Source organism: Bombus vancouverensis, chromosome 8 (genome assembly GCF_051014615.1).
Source record: "Bombus vancouverensis nearcticus chromosome 8, iyBomVanc1_principal, whole genome shotgun sequence".
In the NCBI taxonomy this organism is placed as follows: domain Eukaryota; kingdom Metazoa; phylum Arthropoda; class Insecta; order Hymenoptera; family Apidae; genus Bombus; species Bombus vancouverensis.
In genome coordinates, this window is record NC_134918.1 from 18,040,433 (window position 1) to 18,059,007 (window position 18,575).

At 37.2% G+C, this 18,575-nt stretch overlaps 1 long non-coding RNA gene across 1 annotated transcript in view; it reads right to left on the bottom strand.

Moving 5' to 3' along the window:
* LOC143303034 (uncharacterized) overlaps positions 1-18,575 on the bottom strand; it is an 82,147-nt gene that overhangs the window by 3,958 nt on the left and 59,614 nt on the right. Inside the window, exon 3 of the long non-coding RNA XR_013058993.1 lies at positions 13,161-13,237. This is a non-coding gene — a long non-coding RNA (uncharacterized LOC143303034). The remainder of the gene's footprint in view (positions 1-13,160; positions 13,238-18,575) is intronic.

Consider the following 18,575-nt stretch of genomic DNA (forward strand, 5'->3'; position numbering starts at 1 on the left):
GAATACGCTATTTACGAGTATTTTAGTAAATGTACGTTTGCAGAGAATAACTTGTCGTTTCTATGCTTTTCCGTCCCAAATTTTATTAACGATGTAATCACACTATGCGATCGTATCTCATCGTAGCAGTGAAATTTCAAAAAATTTCGCGCCACGTACGTACATAACAGATTTCCGCGAATTTTGTCAATCATCGTGGATACGTGTAAACGTTATTTTTTAATTCTTACCTATAAAATACGGTGGCATCGTTTTACGAGAAAATTACCACATCCTATACGAGTATTACGATTTTACACAGGTGGAAGATTAAAAAATGTTAGAAGCCCGGGAGATTTTAGATTGGATTCGATAAATTTCGGTACCAACGATTTCAAATACGTCTACTTCGGGCGAGCTCGTGTGTTTTAAATCGACCAAGCCATCCATCCACTTTCCGTGGCTTCGAATCAAATACGATGCGCTTGCAAGCAACTCGTCTTATTAATCCGCAAACTGTCTGGCAAACGAACGAGTCGATTCAATTCGTCGGTCTTTATATCGGCAAATTAAACGGAAGCCGTATACCGGCAGCCGAGTTTTCATTATAACGAGGAAAATAAAATATTGGTCAGATATCGTTTACATTAACAGCTGTCAGCTGTGTTCACAACGCAACGATTAACTCCGATGTTCCTGTTCTGTTCTTATTCGATAAAATATTATTGACCAATATGCGGCAAACGTTACCGTACATTTTGGAGTATAAAATATTACGCGCGATATCACGAATCGCAGATAAAATACTGGCGTGTTTTATTCCGTAGCTTTCTCAAAACGGAGAGCTTGATTTTTTTTAAACCAAACGTTTAACACGTGTACTTCTTGTTATTCGTTGTCATTAATTTCTTATTCGTTGTTTTTTAACGCAAGTTTTAACGATTAGGTCGTGCGTGCGATATCGATTTTAATTCGTAGCGCAAGACCGAAATGAAAAACCATGAAAGTTTGAAAAAGCTTTTCGTATTAATTTACGCGAGACACGTATCTATTTATTCTTTTTTATTACTCTTTTCCCTCCGGGTTGGGACACACTTGCTATTATTATACGTTTCTGCCTGGCTTACGCTTGCTACGCGAAACATATATGCGAAATATCAGAATATCGAGATGTTTTGTATGAAAATTAAGATAGATACGATACGAAAGTGCGTATATGATCTTAATTGAAATACATATCGCAATTTAAACGAAACGAAAATCATTAACTTTCTTACGAAATCGATGTAAATATTCCATACGATTATACACGGATCTAGAATCGCGAGAAATAAAAATAACGAAGAAATTCATCAAATTATCACCAACAGGAATATCATTTTTATCGTGTATCATCCTCCTACGATAATTATTTTCAACCAAGTTAGACATATAAATTGCAGCTATAATAACGTAACGAAAATGACGCTGATAAAATATACATAGGTATAAATGGCCCATAGGTACTTAAAAAATCGAGCGATTCGCGAGTCGTTCTATCAACAACAACTGCAAATTTGCAAATCCTTCGTTCAAGTTAGGTCCGTCAGTTTTTCGACTTTTTGGACCTTTTTACTTTTTCATCGACCAGTGAGTCTAGTTTTTGCGCCGCAGGTATTATGGTGCAATATCGAGCGCGTTTAAAGCTGACATAACCGACCGGAAAATCCATGAACACTCGACTTTCTATACTTTCCGATCACCAGATTGAAGGTTCCTAGTTATTCGAGTATATTATTTTTCGAGCTTACGTACAACTCGTGACAAAAGTTATTTACTTTTTATTTGAGTCTCTTTTTTTGCTTTAAATTTATCATCGCTCCGACGTTGACCGAATTATTGCCTTAAATAATCATTAAAATTCACTTAAAATTCACATTTATAGAGCATGAATATTTATTGTAAAATGAAAACACGGCATTAGTAGCAACATACATTATTACAGTTTGGTTGATTAAATAACGGTATTAACGATAAACGTTCGTGTAGACATAGAGGATACAAACGAATTGAAAATATACCGATAAATTTGGGGTGCGCAAATTGAAAACGCACCGATATGGAAATTTTGTTCGCGCGTACAACAACGTTATAATTTTACATTCTTACGAAAAAGCACGGCAAAGATACGATCGAGTGCTAAATTCTCCCCTATCTTCGCTATGTAGAGTTACTTTTTCAAACAATTTTCAAACAGACGAATTTTCGAAAAATAACGAATTACGACAAATTATAGCAACGTATCTGTCTTTCGGTTCGGTTGAACGTCGTTTGCGTTATATGCGTTTTACCATATCTCAGCGACTGTATATGTATAATATACGTACGTGTATCAGAGTTAGAAACAAGTTCGATCTGTCGCAAGGAATTCTTTCAATTTTTGGTTTCGATCTCTTTCTCGCCGATCGTTTACATACTAAATCTGCTCGTACGTATAAAATGTTCGTTTAAAAGGATTTTTCTTCCGTTAAAAGCGTTTCAACGTAATCCATTAAAATAGCAGAGGGCCGAGACGAAGATATCGGAATAAAGACTAAATTATTTTTCGCAGCTGGACGTTTTAAATCGGGAATTTATTTCTCATTTCGTGGTTTATCGGGGGTTGAACGTATCGCGTTAACAGAGGAGTTGCCTCTCCTCTGTTTCCTTCGACTCTCTCCTACTTTCTGCTCCGCAACGCAACGGCAACGAAAGCTTTTATAAAATCGTGGTTAAATCTCGTCATGGCGCGGCTTTTTCCTTTCTTTCTCGAAACAATGTTTCCAGCGTCGGCACGACGAAGCATCAAAGTGCAGGGAGGAAAAATCCTGTCGCCTGTTCGTTGCGCGTACCTTCCAAGATATTAATATCGTTCCTCCGGATTAACCTGTATTCTCATCGAGTTCGCAGTTTCTCGAGTTTCGCGCGGCAACTTTATAAAGCAACGCGAAAAAGAAATTTTCCTTTTGCTTTATCGTAGATTACGACTTTGTTAATTCCAATATACGTTAAACGGATATGCATGGAGATAAGATTTATCGATACACAGTGAGTAGAGCAGAGAGTAGAGAGTATGGAGTAAAATAAAATTCAAATGATACGGATAAGCTGACGTACATAACCGCTTTATCGGTGACCTAACGTCGGACGAAATAGGAAAAATATTTTTTATACGATATTTCTTTATCTTAACCGGTAATTTCAAATTTCCACTCGGAGTTTTCTTATAATTATAAACGAGAAGCAAACGTATCGAGACTAGTCGAAAGCAAACTTTGCGATTATATACATACGGGCAAGCAAGAATTAAATTTCGAAGCATCGCGTTAAACGAAACTAGTTAGAGAAGAAGAAACGCGTTTTTATAGATTTCCAATTACGCGATACCATGGAAGAGGATTCTAGGGAATATTTGCGGTAGATATCGAAGTCGAACGTGCACGTGTACCTGCGTATCTTTGAACAGACGGAAGCCAATTGACCGTAGTTCGAACAGAGGGTATGAGAAAACGAAGGAAAAACGCGTAATATGTGGGGCGGTCGATGGGACTGTCTGTGTGTAGCCTATATCGTGCAACCTGTTCGGCAGAACGTTTACGCGTGCCTTTAACTTTCGCACTGGCGTGCTTCTGCGTACATTACGGCTCCAGCTATATTAACAAACGACGGTGTGTACGCGTACTCGCGTTCCCAGTGACAGGGAGCTAACGGAAATTGCGAAAGAGAGCGGAGTTAACCACGAAAGGAAGCAAGTAGTTACGTACGTAGGTTTACGCGTTCCAAGTTAAACGATTCCGACTTGCTGTTGGGCGAAACTTGTTGCCAGCTAAACACTTTGTCGCTTTCGGATCGTGTTCTCGAGAGTGCATGGATACAGTGCATGGTACGGTAGTGCTCTGATATTTATCAACCAGCGAGATCCGTTTAAAACGTCGTATAACGTCTTACGTTTAAACGTCGACCGCTATGTATGTAGCATAGCTTTGTCGTACTTACTCGTTCTGCGTAAAACGCATCTGAAGTAATTTTTACAGCATCCACAGTTGTATCGCCTTTTTGAAACTCATCGAGCACGCAATACCGCAAACGGATCTCGTTAACGCAGGTTTCTTAATTTTTCTCGAAGAGTCGAAGGAAAAGAGAGAAAGCCGTCGCTCTAACGGAAAGCATTTTAGAAACGCGACACGACATGCCGTCGAATCGAAATAAAAAATATACGATATCGCGTCTTTTCTCGAAATTGTCGTTGACGTTATTCTTTCATCGTTCGATACAAGTTTTATTCCCTATGCCATTTTAAAGGAAATGTTAAACAATGCCATTTTCTCATAATCGTTGCAGAAAATTTGTAAAGATACAACCAACTAAGGAGACACGTCACGAATGTCCAGTGGCTTCGTTTGTATAAAATGGGCGAAAATAACAAAGACGATAATTTTTCGTACAACATCGTCGAACATCGAAATTCCAGTTTCTTCTAATTTCGCGCAATTCTCCAAAGTTTCTACGTACAAAGAACAAAGATGGATCGACGAAATTTCTAAACCTAATAATTGCCGTGATATTCCGTGAAATATGTTTGCAACGGCCAACTTTCAGGCTGTATCGATACCACGAAACTTCGTTAACTTGGTTATTCGTTTATTATTCGACGTATTATTCGACGAAAGAACGGAAATTACGCGTGCATGAGTTAAATCGACGCGACTGAAAGAAATTACAGGGAATATAGGAAATATATATCGCGGTTTATCGGATGCGAAACTTTCGACTAATTCGTTTTATTTTTAAATTATATCGCCATCGATATTTAAGAAGCGTCACGCGTTCGATCATCATCGTCCGATGGAAAAGCGAACGAACAAACTGCGTATACAATTTCATCAACTATACGCAAGTGGAAGTTATGTATCGTACGTACGTACGTATATGGCAAGAAAATTAGCGTACACATGCCCAACTGCATCCCTAAGGTACATACGCTCGTGATATAAAGTAACACGTGTGCAACGTGTAGCTCTCTAACGATGGACACGTTATCACCGCTACCGCTGAAGGTCCCACGATCGATCCTATCAACTATCAAACTCCATTAACTCGTGCGTTCACCTGCTACCTGCCTATCGTTATATACGTATGTAGGTACCTGCATTCACAGGGGTCGGTCAGCTTTTGCTACGAACCTGACGCGAAACCTAATTTTCCCACGGACAAATAAGACATTTTGCTATAATCGCACCCGTTGAAAATCTTCGCTTCCTGTCACGTACATCTACCTAGATGGTTCAACGTCATTTAATAGAAAATTTTTGTCCCGCGAAATGAAACCACTAAATCCTCTAGCGCTTGAATTTTCTTCGACCGAATCCTATCTTTATTACTTTGAAACTTTTCCACTTTCCAGTGGGAAAAGACAGAATAAAATTACAAGAAGGGCGAATCCATGCCGAAGCTTCGTTTCAATAACAAACAGATATTATGCTTAATAAATAGGCCAGGCTTGTGGGCGTATCTTCGTCAGCGGAACGATAATTTAAAGGATTTAAAGTAAAATTGCGAAAAGCTAAAAAAAACATGTTTTCCAACCGAATAGCTACGATGATATTTTGCCGCGTTCTATAACGACGATAAATTCAGTCGCACTTATTTATCGATTCTTTCGACTATCTCGTTCGTAACGATGTAACAACCGCTTATTTCAACAGGCTTTCTCGATTAATTTCGATCAGATTTTAATTCGCTATTCGATTCTACATCGCTCGTCAATTTTAAACTCGATATTTCGTAAGCTCGAGTTTCGTCGAAGCTCGATGAGTTACACGTGTCTTTCGCGCGTTCTCGAGCGATCGGTGTCTACTGTCGCGTTTCGATGCAAAGAGATTTCGAAATTTACGCCAACCATCGTTTAAAATCGAAATTGACAGGATTTGTAATTTATGTTTCATCGATTATCGAAACGCGCATATTTATGGGTCACGAATTACGAAAGAACCGAGAAGAAGTTCCGTTCAAAACTCTCGAGATTTGCATTTGATTCGATTATCAAAGTGACTTGGGCCGATAAACTGTCTACCAAAGTCGCTCGAGTAATACGAATGGGGATGTAGCTACCGAGTTCCGAAGCACGTTAAACTACTTTGACGGTTTAATAGCTGTCCCTGGATATTTTCAGGCTATTTCCACTATTTTAAAGGATAATTAGTTACACGGCCGAAGCTGCATCGATTTTACCAAAGGTAAAAGGAAAATAACAACTGGCAGAAATTAGCTGGCATTGTTAAAAATATTCAAATGATCGTCGGTGTTATACAACGTTGTTTAATATGTATTACATGTATGAGCATATTGGTTAGATAAATTTAACAAAGATTATCTATTACGTAATTTTCAGTAATAATCTGTTAATCGAGAAAACGAAAAATTGGAAAAATTTGCGTCCAAAGGGCCGATCTATCGTAGTTAACGAATCGACGTACCTTGAAATATCTTTTTCCACATAAGCGCGTTTAAATTTATATTCGGATATTATATTTGATACTTGCATCGGTACCCGGTTATACAACCGTTTAAATATAAAACTCGCAAGCCTTCGTTATACCGTTACCTAATTGTTACGATGTGACCTGCTACTCTATTAATACTATTAATTCCGTTAAAAATCCGTAACATCGAAATACGTACAACGATCTCCGAGTTAGCGTAATGGCGTTCGGGATTGTACGACTGTACATCGTCAGATCGTATAACGAAGTTATCGACGAATTTATCAGACGCGTAACCAATTGCAGATCTTAAGGCGTGTTTTACGCGATGTCACGATATATACGTACGTCTATCGTTAGAACATCGTTAGCATGTGTCGTTACAGGTTAGCAACGTTTTACAGCAACAACTTACGACACAGCTACAGCACGTGGTCGTGCAATTATTAGTCATTTTTTCTGAAATTTCCACCATTTCCATCGCATCGTCGAAAGTATCGGGACTTTGCCAGAACTGAAGATATAATATGAAATACGCAAGGAGAATTTGAAATTCATACCGCTGCACTCTGTTTCGCATTTGATATATTACATAATAGACACGGACTATGCGCATAACGGTTAATTTTATCTGCCTTTGCTCTCGCGAAGTTTCGCGGTGAATGGCAATGTTGCGAATAATAAAAAGTTGGGAACTAAATGGGCATAGAGTTACCGCCGACTGCGCTACAAATTTTTCCTGCAAAAAGCAAATTCGAATAGGGAAAGCGGCGCGAAGAGCGTTGTCAAAAGTTAAATAAAATACAGTATACGTTTTTTCATTTGTTTTTTCTTTTTTTCTTCAAGAGCTAGAAAATGATATTTTGAGTCAAATCCTCGATTTTTAATTACGTATTATAATTTTAATGCTCACGTAACGAGTCGATCGACTTTTTAAATCGCACGTAACGTAACGTTCGAACCGTAGAACCGTTATATTTCCTTGTAATATTCGTCGTATTTATTCGTTCTAGTTTCGACTCGAGTTTCAGTTGCTCAAGTTACACGTTATTACGTAGTGTAAGCAAAATTGAAAAAGATTCTGTTTAAGTAAAACACAAGCGTATAAAGTTAAAAAAGGAAATAACGCTACGCGGACGAGTGGCGAAATTAGGCTTTTAAAGGATCATATGGAACGTTCGAACGGGGTGAAATATCGCGGAGGAAAGAACAGCGTGATAAAATATAATTCCGCTCGAATCGAACTGCGACCGATGATAAAACGTGTATCGCCGGTGTTTCGATAGGAGAAGGTGATGAATATTATCCTTTTGTTCAGGATTGCTGGAGCCACGCCCAAGCAGGAAGTCCTGAGATCGATATCACGTGTGTGCGTTGTTCGCGAGTAATCCATAATCTTTTTAACAACTCGTAGAACACGAAGAGATTTCATTTACAAGAAAAATTAATCCACTCGATTCTTTCCACTCTATGGAAATCTTCTATCTTTTACAGCGGATGTACGTACAAAGTTCCAACGATTTGGCCGATACGCTGCCACGGCCAAAGCGATACCGCGATATAAATAGAAACCGAATTCTGACAAAGGTATTTCTTCGTATCGCGAAATACGTTTTTCCGCGACCACGAGAAAGATATTTCGCTCGTTTTTTCAATTTCAATAACTTGTTGTCAACTGTACGTCAGTGGCAGTTTGATTTCCAGAAATACGCGCGTAATATACGCGACGGATCGTCAATTTAGACAGCGACGTTTTGTCCGTCTGATAAACCGCTTTTGCCCGCCTGATAAACCGCTTTGGCGCGTGTCAATTCGACCACAGTACCACACTCGTGTGCGAGTATTAGGAAACTCGATCTGCGCTCTAATTGTTCTCCGTTTTCTCCGTGTCGTATAGCTCCTTCGAAATACGTAACCGCGTATAATTAAAAAAGAAACAAGAAATCTGTGTCAGAGCAAGAAGTTTGTAGAAGAAGAATATACGGTATTATAAGTCGAACGCCTCGCGTCTTACTTCTGAGAATTCGCCGCCAGCTAGCGAGACAAGGGCTGGAAGGCTCGAAGGAAACATTTATGTTTTCTTATTTTCATATATCGTATTGGAAGTTGAACGCTACGCGTCATACGAAACATACGCGACAAGATGCTTTGGACAATATCGGAGAGCAGATTGGCTGGCGGTGGATAACGCGACAGACGGTGCTAAATACTATCGCAGAAAGTACTCGATGCTCGTTTGTTCGAATCTCTCAGTGGATAATCGTCGAAAGAATATCGCACCATGACTACAAATATAAAAATCTCATTTTCTACGTGTCGCGAGAATATTACCACGCCTCCTACGTGTACTTGCACGCGTGTTTCCAGTTGATTCGCATCGTGTAATACTATTTGATATTGTACACAGCGATCAGAATTTCGCACATACAGACCCGAGACTCTTTTACGGATATCGTGCATCGTTTCTATCGGATGAAACGTTCGTTTCCGAGGAGCACGAGTAAATAATACGTACGAAACGGCTTTGGTTACGTCGTGATTTACATGATTTTTATCTTTCGAAAGATTTCTCCGTTCTGAAATTATCTTTAAATAGGTTCAAAGGTCGAGCTGTTCTTCGTTTTAACTGGTCGGTCGTTCGCAAAAACCTTTGGACGCGAAAACGGAAGCGTTTAAGTAATGTTTTAGCTGCAAAACGAGTTACATACTTCGTTAACCAATTACGTTTTTACGAATCTCTTTTGTACAGGAGAGAAGTTTAACCAGCTCAATTAGTCCTCCGTATAACGTTATAGGGCGTTATAGTGGCAACGTAAAGGCCGAAGAGCCTCTTTGATGGATGAATAGAAGGCGGGTAAACGTTTTACATATGTATAACGAACTAGATTCCGTTATATCGTCCTTTCTATTCTCCTTTTCGGCTAACGAAACGTTGTTTGCGTTCCTTCGTTTTATAGCGGCATTTTACCGAGTACTTGTACAAAGCGACACGAAACGAAACGAGCGGTACAAAATGGTTTTCCAGTAATTTAGAGCACGATGAATTAGGCGAGGTAATCGAGGGAATGGAGAATGGACACTGAAATTGCAACGTAATCAAATATTTTGAGAAAATGTTCCATTTTCCACTTAATTTGCCATTCGTAGCTATTAGATTTATATATATTTGAAACACATTCTAACGCGATACTCGCTCGTTTTATTAATTCCATTAAATAATTTAGAAGCTTATTACGCGTTCGTCTGTTTCTACCTTTGGCGGAAAATTCGCTTCTTTGTTTAATGTACAGTTTTATGCACATATACTTACGCTAACCACGTTTGCACGCGGTGTTTTACGAAGACAAAAACATTAAATAGCGGTTCGTTGTATCTTCGTTTCAAAAGTACGTAAATTTTTCTAGCGTTTCGAGTCATCCTTTTAGACGTGATAATTTCGCAAATTATTTGCTATTTACTAACGTTTTATTATTACTTTTTGTCCATTGTATGTGCGTGTATAAATATGCGTGTATAAAACATATAATTTGAGTAAACGTTCGTTCGACGGTTACACAACATTTTTAAGCTTCGCTGTATTTAGTTATTAGAATTAACGATAGAATTCTCAGAACTATATAAACGACTCTATAATTAACATTGCGTAATATCGCATTAATATCTTGCGAATAAAAAAATTTTACTCATATTCCACTTTTTATTTGAATTTTACAAAAGATCTTGAAATATTGATAGCGAGAGAGAAGTACCGTATAACGCGATAATATCATCGAAATAATATTGTTTTATCGAATGTTTTTGACAGTTTATATTTCGCACGTAATCTCCATTTAAACTCTGCGACTCTGTAAAAATGTAATAAATCGAAAACAACAGAATTATGTTTATACAAGAATATCGAGATATTGTTTTTTTTTTTTAATAGTAGCATTTTGGAAACAAAATTAAGTTTAGCTTAGTTTATGTCGTTTAAAAAAAAAAAAAAAAGAAACGAGTCTCTTAACTTTATGATATTACGAGAGAACGAAAAAAATTACCACGCGTGGCAACATTTAACTTATTTAGCAAAGTTATCGCAAAAAGTTGGCATGCATCGACATAAATTACCGACTCGATCTGAACGAACAGAGAGAGTGCAACGTGATATCAAAATTATTTTAACTTCGTTACGCCGTATTGTTTTTCTCGTAATTTCGTAAAACAAAGATAAACCCTTAATTCTACACCGATAGCGTAAAGTGGCCATTAATAATTCTAAAAGGTACGAGTGAATTAAAACGTAGAATAAAAAGAAAAAAGGAAAAAAGAAGGAGATAAATTCAACGTTGCATACTTATTTGTTAATTTACCGATAAATCGATATTGCTGCATTTCAAATTTAACGTATGAATTTTTATTACGCGATAGTTCATATTTTTCCATTCGTTAACATTTTACCTGTGGGTCATGAAGGTGTACTCCGTATTTCCAATTTAACTTTATACGGATAAATTCAGAATAATTATCGATGGCATACCTTGTGCATTATTCGGATTAATTTAACACGGAATGCAAATTGAACGTTTAATATCGGCTTATCAAAATGCGCGATACATGTAAATTTTATTTTTGTCTGTATTATGCATGGAACGTACATATCGTACGTGCGTGTATTTTTTATGTAAAAGTTTACGTACGACCTATGATTTGAATTACGATAGACGATATTTATTAATTTATTTAATTTAGCAAGATGGTATTCTCGATCGTTTTTTTTTTTCTTTATTAAAAGTAGTTAAGTCAGGTTTTGACGAGTTTAATAACCGGGAGATGGCAAGTTTATAATACAATGAAAATGCTTTGAGAGCTCGAAGAGCGAAATTAGTCGAGAAATTTGTTTTTTCCTTGTCAGTGGAAATTTTTCTACGTTACTGTGCTCGTCGATCGTAACCAAATATCAATTTAATCGGTATATTCTTACGTCGAATAAATGCTATCCGTTTAAATATGAACGAGGCTCGGGGATACAAAATATTTCGCGACACACGCAGATTAATTGCTAAAAATTGTACATGTTCTTCCGATCGTTAGTTGTTCTTCTTACACGTATGTGAAATATCAGTCGAATTAACAAACGAATTTTCACTTGCTTTTAAATGAATTTCCTGAAAAATCGAACGATGAACAAGCGCAAAATTTTGAAGCTGTTGGAATGTGACGATATTTGGTTGGCAAAACACGTCTACGTGAACCGGTGCAAACACTTCAATTAGATCAGCTTGTGTTCGCGAATACATACGCTGATTGTCGGCAGTTTCGGAAAGTACGGAATTTAGTACATGGCTGCAACTAGTCACATATGTAAATCAACGAATAAATCGCAGCGTGTCTGTAAGATTTACGTGTTTCAAGGAATTCCATCGAATTAACGAAATTTGTCAAATTTATTACACGTGGCTGCTATCGACGAAGGTATAATTTTGTATTATCGATTTTTTAACGTAATTTTTTGTTAGTAAATTTAGAAATTTATTGAAAAGCAACTCGATGAAAGTTTGTGGCGTATATATAAAACTCGATTACATTTAATTTAATTCCCTTTTATTTATTTGTTTATTTTTTTGGGGGGGAGGAACTTTATCCAATTTAAAAAATCTACCTATTTTTTGTAAATTGAATCAAAAGACTTCTGCCCAACGAGTCATACGAATTTAACGTTTCTCGATGTCGCAGTTGATATGTCGATATTACGTGTATACAGAAATAAATTGAGAAAATTATCAAGAGTTTCTGTGAGAATCGAACAAACGAAATTCAGCCAAGTAATTTGAGAATTTAGTAAGAGAAACAGAGGATAATATTAAGTAATACATCGTAAACGTTCGAAAGCACTCCGTTCAATGCACGTGCATTATAGCGCGAAAAAAAGAAAAATAAATAAAAACAGTAAAACAAGGAGATGAAAAAGACAGGAATCTGTGATTCGTAGAGAAATCGGAATAATACGAGTAAATACTCTTTAAAACGGAAGAACAATGTAGAAGCTAGAGAAGAAGAACGAGCAAATATATGGACTAAAGGAGACAGACGAGAACGAAGTTGTTCGCTTAAACGAAAGAATTCTTCGTGCATAGCAAAGTACAGAGGTAAGCACTTTGAAGTATTAACAACTAAATCGGTAATTTATCGATTTGCCGCGTCTTAAAAAAGATATCATCGAGGAACAGTTTAGGGCAGTCATATAAAAAATGTACGTAATGGTAATGTATTTCGATGAAAATATGATAATGTTATTTAAATTATGCACGTATATGTACATATATATGTGTATTGATTTATTCCTGTTGTCATATCGATAAAAAAAACTGGAGATTCATTTTCATAATAAAAAAATGATCACGTTTGTACGTATAATCGCTATATTTATACGTATGCTTTTGCCGATCGTTCATTTACGATCAGTCGGTACTTAGCCGACGTAAAGAGTACCTGATAAATTTTCAAACTCGATTTTCTCGGGAGCGCGGCGTCGTTTGAAAAAAATGTTATTGTATATTTTCGACTTATCTTTTGCCAGCTCGTACTACGATTACCGTTCCATCCTGTATTTAAAAACCTTTTTTAAATACATACATATGTATAGAGTAGACGATTTTTTCTCGCTAGCGGGGCAAAGCGTTATTTGAATAATATTTTACTCACCCTCTCGAATTTAATACCGACGACATTAACGCTGTCTCTTCTCCATACTTTGCGCACTTTCGACGAGAACTTGTAACCTGCGACAAAAAGACACAAAATTTATCTCACGTCACGCAATACCATCCTTGTCGTATAAACCAATTTCTTTGAATATTGTCAGACGTATTTTTTACGAGCTTCGTAACACATCTTTCGTTTTACTTGTTAATAACTTCCTCTTTCACCTGCTACGATACACCGTAAATCGCATTATATACCTGTTATATAGTGTACAGTACCATAAACGCTCGGATATTCGTTCTCTTGTAAACAAATCACTGGAAATTGGTTACCGACGTGGCTGCAAAATTATAAAATTAAAAAAAAAAAAAATTCTGCAACTTTTGATTTTCTTGTTTTTAAAAAAAAGATCGAGGAAGACGCGTTAAACGATATGTTTTTTAACGAATACACGCATCATAAAGAAGCGATTGCAATAATTCGTACTAAATGGCGTATTATTCGATTATTTCGTAAACGTAAAAGCGTTCGATTAAATCAACGTAAAGCCTACAAATACTCGTAGTAATTTTATAATCGTTAACCGTATTTACTTATTAGCTGCACTTTCGTAATTCTATCGTAGATAATAAGACTGAAAAGCATAGAGAATGTAAAAGTAACGATTTCACAGAGTTATTCGAAACTGAAACTGAAACAGAATCAAAGGCTGTAGCGTACAGTAGCTGTTATAACTTTACTGGTCTTGTTTCAAAGCCATAGCTATTAGTAAGTAAACGATATCGGTTAATAAGACCTTGGTAAAAGCAGCGAAATTGTAGTAAACGAGAAGCGAATTTTTCTACCGTCCACTTTTTTCCTCGATAGCACGCTCTCTGTGTCGCAGACTGTCCAAGTAACAACAGAGAGTGCTTATTAAAGAGAGGGAGAGAGGGAGAGAGAGAGAGAGAAGCGCACCGGCGAGGGAATTAAAGCGACGATAATAATCAATCGATAATACGATACAACCTACGGAATATAAATTTTCTTCCTGAATCTTGAAAGTAGATATTCGGTGCGTTACAGAGATCGCGCGAGTATCGTTCACAATTGTTTGAACCGTTTTGAATCTGAATTTGGATGACGTTCGAACAAGTTTTCTTAACTATCGATGGAATTTACGAAATTACACGCGCAAATAAATTTGAATGAAATTCGTCCAATGTCGAAATCAATATCGTGGAAAGCGTTAGTTTTTGAAAAATGCAGAAAACTGTTTTATTTTGTTCGTCGAATTTAATGATATCAAACACGTATTACTCTCGCACATTTTGTACATTTTCAGCTTAGGATATTAAAGAATCGCCATTAAGGGGCCCCAAGAAACTTTCTCGTACGATATTAAAGAACCGATTTAACTTAATTGCTTACGGAGTAACTTGTCGATATAGCCGTCTCTCGCAACTTGCAATCACCTTTTCGAAAATAATCAAATAAAGTGGCTATATTATGTTTGAAGAATTACACGGCTAATCTCGTTCCAATATACGTCCTAATAAAAGTATAGAAAGCCGTAATACCACGTAAAATTGCTTATCGTTTGTTTCAACATTTCTACGCTTTGATTTAAGGTCGCTAACGTCTATAAATAGTATACGATAATAGGACACAAAAGTTAGGATAGCAAACAGAATTTATTGCACCGATCTAAGAACCGCGATATTAAACAGAACCAACCTGCTACCGCCGAAGGTGAGAAGAAAATAGAGTATTTACGAGCAGTGGAACATTTACAGATGGTCCACGATGGCGGATATAAGCAGTAGGAAAGTATTTTAAACTATTTACACTAAAAGGATAGTTACGGCACTTGCAAATCGATTTGCATTCCATTAGATACCACGAGAAGGGTGTTTGCGTTTCTACTATGAGAAGTATAAATTTCTTATGCAAATGATCTTTAAAAGGAGCTAATCGTTGTCTATAGATATACGTACACATCTTCAGAACCCTGTTGTTTCACGTTCTTCTCAAATCTCGATATCGAATTTAAGCGTGCAAAAGGGAAAATCCAGCGAATAGACACGATATCTGTACGACAAAAACACACAAAATTTTCACGGTAAAATACTCGTTGTAACATTTAGAAAACGAAACTTCCCATTTACATTTCGCTTCTTCGGTCGTGTTCGTAAAAATATAAATTTGCATAAACGCGCATCGCGTACCTATAAACGATCGCTTATCGACCGACGAGATTCGCAATTATCGTTCAAAGCCGATCGATCTTTTCGCGGTTTTCGCTACCGAAGCTTGTGCCGTACTACGAGCTTCGAAGTTTATTCAAAAAAACGAGCCAACGAATTTTCGTTGCTACCAGAAGCGTACTAGCGTTAAAAGATTCGGTAAAAGTAAAAAGAGCAGTAATTCTCGAAAGAATAAAGGAAGATACTTCGATCCTTTTTCTTCGTTTTTCGTTCCGTCGCGACGGACGCATCGAGGCGTCGAAGAAAGCGAAAGACTGCCGTACCTGTAAAATTAGTTGGCGCTTAAAAGGCTAAAACATACATTTTCTTTGTTATTTTCGCTATTTCAGAAGGTTTGCGAAATCCACGACCGAATCAAGAAATACAACGTGGAAAAATTCAGACTTGCTGTTATATCGCCGACGATAACGTTACCGTCAAAGGTACGTACTTTTGCCGAAAAAATCATTTTAATCGGCGTCAAAATAAATTACGTCAACGTTTGATTCGTTCGCGTTTCCAAAGAAATCCAATTACGTATCTAGAATATGTTGGATATTCGAGCCTTTGCCAGGCATATCGCGGCAAAATGTCCGAAATATGCTGGTGGAACACGATACGTATATAATGGCAATGTCGAACACGCATCGAGTACGTTACTATGTCTAATACGAGGCAACAACCACCATCGTTTAATTAAAAGTAGGTCGTGTATTACGCGTAGAATAAGATAATCGTATGCCGCTGATATAGCATAGTCGCTAATAACATAAAAAAAAGTGCACGCGAATATCGGAATAAAGGGAAGAAAGAGAGGAATAAGATACGGCTATTCTCCGTTACGATAGAAACGATTGCGAAAAGTATTACGTAAAACGCGGCTAAAGGAAAAGCTTTTTTCTTAACGTTTTTTATGGATATAGTCTTTGAATGCAAGTAAGAAGCACGAATATTTTTTGAACGAAAGAACCAGGGCCAACAGTGATATTATTCCGTACACTTTTATTCGATTCCCATCGGATAACCTACGAGTCTACGTAAATTCTTGCCGTATACGTCGTTGCTTTAAATTCCAACTTTGGTAGAAGGTAGGGTGCTTCTAATCGATGCTCGAAGGGTATTTAAAGCGCGATTTATAACAGACAGAAGATAGAATGTTACATCAAGTTAGAATATTATATCGTCTCTTGTACAGTGTCAAGTACAAGGAGAAAACTTTTTATACACAAAGCGAACGAATCACCTAAACGCGCGTGCAAGATGTTTCACAAGTATTAAAACAGATTATTTCTTTCTCTTTCTCCTGTGTACGAAACGTTACGCTAAATATTTCCCTCGCCACGATGGTAAATATGTAAAATAACGAAATAAATAGCTATATGAATCGAATTCAACACCGAAAAGCAATTGCATACATTAGCGCGACGTATTTGACAGAATTACAGCTCGACTGGCTGACACGATATCGCTCTCAAATTCGCTTCAAAAATTTCAGTCAATTCGTAACTTCGACATGAAAATGTTAGAATTTAATAACGAGAATATATCAAAACAGTTTTGCCTCGATAGCACGAAAATTTATCGAATCGATCGAACAATGTACGAAATAGAAACCATACCATCCGATACGCGCTGCTCTTTGAATAATTGTCTCTTACGAGGCGTTTTCCCTCTCAATTATTTCTCGATACACGCAATACGTCAATTTTATTCCGTGTCAAAATCGAAACTTTGCGATTTTACAGAATTCATTACGCATGCTTTCTTGTTGCAACAACAAAGCTCAACAACAAGTACAAGGTGGGTGAATCATCGATTCGTAATATATTTCCAATTAACAATTTAAACGTAGAGCATCGCGATATACATATACGTATGCGTATCTATGTCTTTTTCACAGATTTTTTTCACAATTCGGGACAGAGCAGAAGAACGGAAGAAAAAGTTCAGCAGCTTAACAAGATGAGAATTGTATAATCCCATTTTAAAAGAGAGATGCAATTGCATTTTCTGTGCGCGGCGATGCACCTAACTTGATAAAACTAAGGCCTTACGCGAAGTTGGAGCTTACCAAACGTAGAACTTTCCTCTCTGTCGTTTCTTTTCCCCTCGAGTAAATGCGCTATGCGAATTTTCCTGTATATCCGACATCTTGCGTATATTCGGGCAATTTCTCTGTAATTTCAACCCTCCATTCCCTCTGTCAGGCTCGCAAATTTATAATTGTGACGTTATTTTCTTCTTACATCGTTTATTAACCGATCACGCGTACTCCTCTAGAATATAAGAATACGTAGAATACGTTGAATTCGTTAAATTTGTTAAATTCGTCTCGATATAATCGCTTTTATGTAAAATAAAAAGAGGCTACAACCAACATCGACTTGAAAGCGTTCATAGTCTCGTTATTACGTGAAAATCGTGGCAGATTTCGAGAAACCCGTTCAAAATTACATATATACACACGTAAAAAGTAATAGTCGAATTTTCTCACATCCTAGATCCGTCGTACGTAAATCTACCGTTTAGAAGAAAAATGTTTGAAATTAAGAGCGTAAATTGCACGTCGTACTCGTATAATCAGGTTTCTTGAAAACGAAACATGGCACGAAAGATTTCTACGCGTGGAAGCGAAATAGAAATTTCGAAGAAGAAAATCGCCTGCGAGATAAAGGCTGAAGGTGCACGGCAACCAACTCGCGTCGTAATCTTGTTCGTAATTGTAACTTAACATTCTGCCACGGTCAACGTCAACGAAATTGACTTTGTATTCCGCCAGCACCGTCTCCCTGGTCGCTTTCTATCGGACCGCGTAGATTACGTTAGATTAAGTTAAGCGAAGTATTTTTCTCGCTGATGTTCGAAATTCTTGCCTAACCGACGAAGAAGCGCGTTTTTAAATATCATTTTTTATGCAAGAACCGGAAGGAGGGACCGGGATTTCGCAAGAATTTTAAAATTAATACAACGCAAAGAACGCTTCGGTACAGCCGATCGACGAGTCTTTTTTTTCTTCACACCGTTGGCTGAACGATCGCGCGCGGGCTAAAACAATCGTTATTTCGTTATCTTTCTCGTAATCTTTGCGTATCTTTGTCGAACCGTTATCGTGGACGAACGAAAATTTCCAAATTTTATCACTACGTAACAAACGTCGTTTCAAGATAAACGGATAGGCGTAAGTCGTTCG